Source organism: Artemia sp. Qi Xiang Cuo, chromosome 3 (genome assembly GCF_049724085.1).
Source record: "Artemia sp. Qi Xiang Cuo chromosome 3, ASM4972408v1, whole genome shotgun sequence".
Lineage (NCBI taxonomy): Eukaryota > Metazoa > Arthropoda > Branchiopoda > Anostraca > Artemiidae > Artemia > Artemia sp. Qi Xiang Cuo.
The window spans coordinates 45444970-45451862 of NC_142796.1; positions in this window are offsets into that span (position 1 = coordinate 45444970).

Genomic DNA, 6893 nt, shown 5'->3' on the forward strand with positions numbered 1-6893 from the left:
GATTAAGTTACGTATTGCTCGGAAAAACGTGTATTGGTGATGATTTTAGTCGTATGTTTACCCGAATATTTAACAAGTACCATTTTTCCATACCATCCATAAAACTCAATTCCTCCTAGAATTATTTAAACTAAATAGTAACCCCTGCCTCGCACAGAATGTTCAGAAAGACACGATAGCCTTATTTATAGTTGTAACCAAAACTCAAAAATGGAATTTTGATAACAATTGACAGGAATTGGGTTTTTATGCAGATTGCAATTATATAAATTTCATTACGTTTAATATCTAACCACCAAATGCTCCAAGCCTCAGAAGAAAAAGGGATTTTGAAAACAGGGAGCCCGATTTTCGAAAAAAGGGATCGCGCCCAGGCCAGTGAATCCCCGTTGTAACTGAACCCGTGTATAACCGAAACCCCCCGTGCAACTATATCCCCTTTAACTAAACCCTCGTGCACCTCACCCCTCCATGCAACCCGTCCCCCTCAAAACACTTTTCAGCCATTTCTTTTTAAATTGACAATATTTTTCAAACGTTACTTATGTATTATACAGACCACATCGGCGAGGTAAAGCTAGGTCAAGTCACAATGTCATTCTATCGTTACTTTTCAATTAAGCTATTGAATACTTTCAAGCAATGTCTCTTGTAAGCGTCAAATCTATTAAGTATCTGAGCTTATTCTTTGTATTGTTGATGCAAGCATCTCATTCTTTAATTACCCGTGAGGCATTCTTAACCTTCGCAATACCTTTACGCAAATATCTTTTCGCAAAAAAAAATTCGCAAATCTCGGACTATCTAAAAAATTATCAAATCTCTGGACTATTTCAGTAGTGTTTGGTTGTGGTTTACCTTGTCACAGTTACATTTTCTTGATTTTTCAAAGCTCATTTTGAATTTCTTTCGTTGAAAAGCAAGAGTTGGAATATTTCAGTATTGTTTGCTTATGGTTTACATTGTCACAGTTACATTTTCTTGATTTTTCAAAGTTCATTTTGAATTTCTTTCGTTGAAATGCAAGAGTTGGAATATTTCAGTAGTGTTTGGTTATTGTTTACCTTGTCACAGTTGCATTTTCTTTATTTTTAAAAGTTCATTTCGAATTTCTTTCGTTGAAATGCACGAGTTGGAATATTTCAGTGGTGTTTGGTTATGGTTCACCTTATCACAGTTACATTTTCTTGATTTTCAAATTCATTTTGAATTTCTTTCATTGAAATGCAAGAGTTGGAATATTTCACTAGTGTTTGGTTCTGGTTTACCTTGCCACATTTACACACATGTGCTTATCATGAGTGCTCATGATAAGTTAACCTAACCTTTTCCGGTGAGTATGGTTAGGTTAGACTAGATTAAGTTAGGTTAGATTAGGTTAGGTTAGGTTAGCCTACGTACGCTTCACTTAGGTTAGCTTAGGTTAGGTGAGAGACATGCCCTAAGTTAGGTGTATGATTAGGTTAGGTTAGATTAAGTTAGGTTAGGTTAAGTTAGGTTAGGCTAGGTTAGCCTACGTACGCGCGCGTACGTAGGCTAACCTAGCCTAACCTAACCTAACCTAACTTGATCTAACCTAACCTAATCATACACCTAACTTAGGGCATGTCTCTCACCTAACCTAAGCTAACCTAAGTGAAGCATAGCTAACCTAACCTAACCTAATCTAACCTAACTTAATCTAGTCTAACCTAACCATACTCACCGGAAAAGGTTAGGTTAACTTATCATGAGCACTCATGATAAGCAAATGTGTTTACATGTGTATACATGTGTGTAAATGTGGCAAGGTAAACCAGAACCAAACACTAGTGAAATATTCCAACTCATGCATTTCAATGAAAGAAATTCAAAATGAATTTGAAAATCAAGAAAATTTAACTGTGATAAGGTGAACCATAACCAAACACCACTGAAATATTCCAACTCTTGAATTTCAACGAAAGAAATTCGAATTGAACTTTTAAGAATCAAGAAAATGTAACTGTGACAAGGTAAACCATAACCAAACACTACTGAAATATTCCAGCTCTTGCATTTCAACGAAATAAATTCAAATGAACATTGAAAAATCAAGAAAATGAAACTGTGACAAGGTAAACCATAAGCAAACACTACTTAAATATTCCAACTCTTGAATTAAAAATAAATAATTAAAAATTAACAATTAAAAATAGTGCACAAGTATCATTAGCTATGAACAAAATAAGACCCCACTTCTGTGATAGAACACCTCTTGCATGTCCACGTATGTATTTCAATATGAGCATTTAACTTAACGGTAACGGTAACTTATCTCTTGTACAACCTCACACTCAACCATTAGCCATTTTATTGATTTGCATAACAACGTACTTCCGTCAAAATATAATTTGAAATTTAAAGAAATGTAGCTTCGTCGAGGTGATTCCTCACCAAACACCAATGAAATATTCCAACTCTTGCATTTCAACGAAAGAAATTCAAAATGAACTTTGAAAAATCAAGAAAATGTAACTGTGACAAGGTAAACCATAACCAATCACTACTGAAATATTCCAACTCTTGCATTTCAACGAAAGAAATTCAAAATGAGCTTTGAAAAATCATGAAAATGTAACTTTGACAAGGTAAACCACAACCAAACACTACTGAAATAGTCCAACTCTTGCATTACAATGAAAGAAATTCAAAATGAACTTTGAAAAATCAAGAAACTGTAACTGTGACAAGGTAAACCACTACAAAACACTACTGAAATATTCCAACTATTGCATTTCAACGAAAGAAATTCAAAATGAACTTTGAAAAATCAAGAAAATTTAACTGTGGCAAGGTAAACCACAACCAAACACTTCTGAAATATTCCACCTCTTGCATTTCAATGAAAGAAATTCAAATGAACTTTGAAAAATCAAGAAAATGTAACTGTGACAACGTAAACCACAACCAAACACTACTGAAATATTCCAACTCTTGCTTTTCAACGAAAGAAATTCAAAATGAACTTTGAAAAATCAAGAAAATGTAACTTTGACAAGTTAAACTTCAAACAAACACTACTGAAATATTCAAACTCTTGCTTTTCAACGAAAGAAATTCAAAATCAACTTTGAAAAATCAATAAAATGTAACTGTGATAAGTTAAACCACAACCGAACTCAACTGAAATATTCCAACTCTTGCATTTCAACGAAAGAAATTCAAATGAACTTTGAAAAATCAAGAAAATGTTACGGTGAAATGGTAAACCACAAGCAAACACTACTGAAATATTCCAACTCTTTCATTTCAACGAAAGAAATTCAAATTGAACTTTGAAAAATAAATAAAATTAAACTGTGACAAGGTAAACCACAACCATACACTGCTTAAATATTAAAACTATTGCATTTCAACTAAATAAATTAAAATTAACTTTGAAAAATAAATAAAATGTAAATTTGACAAGGTAAACCACAAGCAAACATTACTGAAATATTCCAACTCTTGATTTTCAACGAAATAAATTCAAAAATTAACTTTGAAAAATCAAGAACATGTAATTGTAACAATGTAAATCACAACCAAACACTAGTGAAATATTCTAACTCTTGCATTTCAACGAAAGAAATTCAAAATGAACTTTGAAAAATCAAAAAAATGTAACTGTGACAAGGTAAACCACAACCAAACACTACTGAAATATTCCAACTCTTGCATTTCAACGAAAGAAATTCAAAATGAACTTAGAAAAATCAAGAAAATCTAACTTACACAACGAAAAACACAACATCACTCTAATCAAATCTTCCAACACTTGAATTTCAATGAAAGAAATTCAAAATGAACTTTGAAAAATCAAGAAAATGTAACTGTGACAAGGTAAACCACGACCATACACTACTGAAATATTCCAGCTCTTGCATTTCAACGAAAGAAATTCAAAATGAACTTTGAAAAATCAAGAAAGTGTAACTGTGACAAGGTAAACCATAACCAAACACTACTGAAATATTCCAACTCTTGCATTTCAACGAAAGCAATTCAAATGAACTTTGAAAAATCAAGAAAATGTAACTGTGACAAGGTAAACCACAACCAAACACTACTGAAATATTCCAACTCTTGCTTTTCAAGGAAAGATATTCAAAAATGAACTTTGAAAAATCAAGAAAAAGTAATTGTGACAAGGTAAACCACAACCAAACACTACTGAAATAGTCCAACTCTTGCATTTCAACGAAAGAAATTCAAAATGAACTTTGAAAAATCATGAAAATGTAACTGTGACAAGGTAAACCACAACCAAACACCACTGAAATAGTCAAAGTCTATATCATCAAAAAAATAAATTATAAATTATAATAGAAAAATAATGAAAATCTAACTGAGACAAGGTAAACTATAAACAAACACTAGTGAAATATACCAACTTTTTAATTTCCACGAAAGAAATTCAATTGAACTTTGAAAAATAATGAGAATATCATTGTGAAAAGGTATAACATGACAAAACACTACTGAAATAATCCAATTCATTCTATTCAACGAAAGAAATTCATAATGAGCTGTGAAAAATCACGAAAATGTAACTGTGACACGGTATACCACAAACAAACACTACTGAAATATTCAAACTCTTGCATTTCACAGATTGATATACAAAACCAAATTAGGAAAATTTAACAAAATTTAACTTTGACAAGGTAAACCACGATCATACACTCCTTAAAGAGTCCACCGCGTACATTTCAACGAAAGAAATTCAAAATGAACTTTGTAAAATACAGAAAATTTAACTTTGACAAGGTAAACCATAGCTTAACACTACTGAAATATTCAAAATCTTACATTTCAACCAAAGAAATTCAAATAAACTTTTAAAAAAAAATAAAATGTAACTGTGACAAGGTAAACCACAACCAAACACAACTGAAATATTCCAACTCTTGCTTTTCAACGAAAGAAATTCAAAATGAACTTTGAAAAATCAAGAAAATGTAAGTGTGACAAGGTAAACCACAACCAAACACTACTGAAATAGTCCAACTCGTGTATGTCAACAAAGAAAATTGAAAATGAACTTTGAAAAATCAAGAAATGTAAATGTGACAAGTTAATACACCACCGAACGCTACTGAAATATTTCAACTCGTGCATTTCAACAAAGGAATTTCAAAATGAGCTTTGAAAAATCAAGAAAATGTAACTGTGACAGGGTAAACCACGACCAAACACTACTGAAATATTCCAACTCTTGCATTTCAACGAAAGAAATTCAAAATGAACTTTGAAAAATCAAGAAAATGTACCTGTGACAAGGTAAACCACACCCAAACACTGCTGAAATATTCCAACTCTTGCATTTCAACGAAAGAAATTAAAAATTAACTTTTAAAAATCAAGTAAATGTATCTTTGACATTGTAATCCACAACCAATCACTACTGAAATATTCAAACTCTTGCATTTCAACGAAATAAATTCCAAATGAACTTTGAAAAATCACGAAAATGTAACTGTGACAAGGTCAACCACAACCAAACACTACTGAAATATTCCAACTCTTGCATTTCAACGAACGAAATTCAAAATGAACTTTGAAAAATCAAGAAAATGTAACTGTGACAAGGTAAACCACAACCAAACACTACTGAAATATTCCAACTCTTTCACTTCAACGAAAGAAATTCAAAATGAACTTTGAAAAATCAGGGAAATTTAACTGTGACAAGGTAAACCATAACCAAACACAACTGAAATATTCCAACTCTTGCATTTCAACGAAAGAAATTCGAAATGAACTTTTAATAATCAAGAAAATGTAACTGTGACAAGGTAAACCATAACCAAACACAACTGTAATATTCAAACTATTGCATTTCAACGAAAGAAATTAAAAATGAGCTTTGAAAAATCAAGAAAATGTAACTGTGACAAGGTAAACCATAACCAAACACTACTGAAATAGTCCAACTCTTGCATTTCAACAAAAGAAATTCAAAATGAGCTTTGAAAAATCATGAAAATGTAACTGTGACAAGGTAAACCACAACCAAACACTACTGAAATAGTCCAACTCTTGCATTTCAACGAAAGAAATTCAAAATGAGCTTTGAAAAATCATGAAAATGTAACTGTGACAAGGAAAACCATAAGCAAACACTGCTGAAATAGTCCAACTCTTGCATTTCAACGAAAGAAATTCAAAATGAACTTTGAAAAATCAAGAAAATGTAAATGTGACAAGGTAAACAACGACCAAACACTACTGAAATAGTCCAGCTATTGCATTTCAACGAAGGAAATTCAAAATGAACTTTGAAAAATCATGAAAATTTAACTTTGACAAGGTAAACCACAACCAAACACTCCTGAAATAGTCCAACTCTTGCATTTCAATGAAAGAAATTCAAATTAACTTTGAAAATCAATAAAATGTAACTGTGACAAGGTAAACCACAACCAAACGCTACTGAAATATTCCAACTCTTGCATTTCAACAAAGGAAATTCAAAATAACCTTTGAAAAATCAAGAAAATGTAACTTTGACAAGGTAAACCACAACCAAACGGTACTGAAATATTCCAACTCTTGCATTTAAACAAAAGAAATTCAAATGAACATAGAAAAATCAAGAAAATGTAACTGTGACAAAGTAAACCATGACCAAACACTCCAGAAATAGTCCAACTCTTGCATTTCAACGAAAGACAATCAAAAGGACCTTTGAAAAATCAAGAAAATTTAACTGTGACAATGTAAACCACAACCAAACACTACTGAAATAGTCAAACTCTTGCATTTCACTGACAGAAATTCAAATTAACTTTGAAGAATCAGGAAAATGTAACTGTGACAAGGTAAACCACAACCAAACACTACTGAAATATTCCAACTCTTGCATTTCAACAAATGAAATTCAAAATGAA